Raw genomic sequence first — 1,748 nt, 5'->3', positions numbered from 1 at the left:
TTATCAGCCATACAGCACTCTTTACTGTGCTATAACTATCATGTATTTGAAGTTGTGGGATTTGTTGAACTGCTAAATTTTGGTGTGTTTTAATTTGTGTCCATGTCCCATTGAGCATGTACATGTGTACATAATGGTTCATAATGGTGGGTTTTATTTTTGTGAATGGCTATTATCAAAATCCCAAATTCACCAAAAATTCCCTCTCCAAAATCACACATTCAGATTTTTTAAAATGGACATATCTTCCAGTATGTGTCATGTATTAACCTTCTCTTTCCTAAGGTTATAGCAAGTTCCTGTTAAAGGTTGAAGTACATTAGGTATGTGTCAACATAATTATATTGTTCTCTGTTCTAGTGTGGGCAGCAATGTAGTGCCACCTCCACGTGACACTGCCTGGGATCACTAGTGGCTACTACTGCTAGTGATGCTAAGAGCACTACATACAAGAAAAATAGATACTAAAGCCCAACATACACTATGCAACATTTTGTTTGCAACAAATGTTGCACAGTGTATGTTGGGCTTAACAGTAGCTATGTATGATGAATTACATTCCATTGTTAGGTTAATGACAATAAGAGGATAAGTACAATTCTCTGCTATTGAAGACTACATTGAGAAGTATTCTAAGTATAGTATTGTTAAATATGTTGTCATTGCTATAGGTTAATTGTTTGCTGTTTGAAGCTGTACATTAACTGAAGACTATAAAGAATTACATGACATTATTGTTTATAATTTTAGCATTTTTGTTTAATACACAATTATACACATGCAAAGTTGTCTTTTTATCATTGCGAGAGACATTAATGCAGAAGCGGGTGCAATGACTTATAAACAGAAATGAGATTAAATCATGAAAAATGACAATAAAATAAGAAACACACTTCAGCCATGCATGTAGAGTACAATTAAGTCAACAATGATATTAATTAAATAAACCAGTCTTATAGTGTTACAGACCTTAGTTCCTAAACCCAGTCTATAGATCTTCAGTATATGAATGAGAGATCAGTCCTTGAGATGATGAGTTCAGCCTCAGATCCACAACCTATAATAAATAATAAGAAATGATTAGTTATTATTAATACTGACATTAAGCTGATTCCAACAAAAAAAATTAATTTTGAAATATGCAGCAATTTTAAAAATAGTAAGTTTTCCAAAAAAAAGCAAAAGCTAAAAGCATGTGTTTTTTCCCAAAAATGGCTCAAAAACCACCTCAAAATTTTATTACGTTCTCTGATACATATTGATGTCCTTATACTGTGTAGAAAGTTTGAGCTGATTCTGACTTAATTTTTTCAAGTTACAGCCATTTAAAAAATATGCCAATTTCTGAAATAATCCCTGCACTATAGCCCATGGTTTTTTTGCAAAAAATGGCTCAAAAATCAGATCCAAACCTATAATAAATAATAAGAAATGATTAATGATACTTTATTGATAAACATAGAGTCCAACATAGATTTGATTCCAACAATAATTTGCTGACTTACAGCCATTTTAAAAGTAGTAAAATTTGAAAAAACAAAAGTGACAAATGCTAATATTCCATGGTTTTCTACAAAAATGTCGCCCAACTAATGGAGTGAAAACAATAACAAAAAAGTAGTAATTTCAGCAACTTAAAAAATTTTGAATCAATTAACTCAAACTTTCTACACAACATAAGTACATGTACATGCATGATAAAGTGCAACAAAGAGGGAAAAATCTCTCATTTTCAATTTTGCAAAATT

Source organism: Amphimedon queenslandica, unplaced genomic scaffold, assembly GCF_000090795.2.
Source record: "Amphimedon queenslandica unplaced genomic scaffold, v1.1 AMPQUscaffold_11494, whole genome shotgun sequence".
In the NCBI taxonomy this organism is placed as follows: Eukaryota; Metazoa; Porifera; class Demospongiae; order Haplosclerida; family Niphatidae; genus Amphimedon; species Amphimedon queenslandica.
This window is presented reverse-complemented; position numbering follows the sequence as displayed.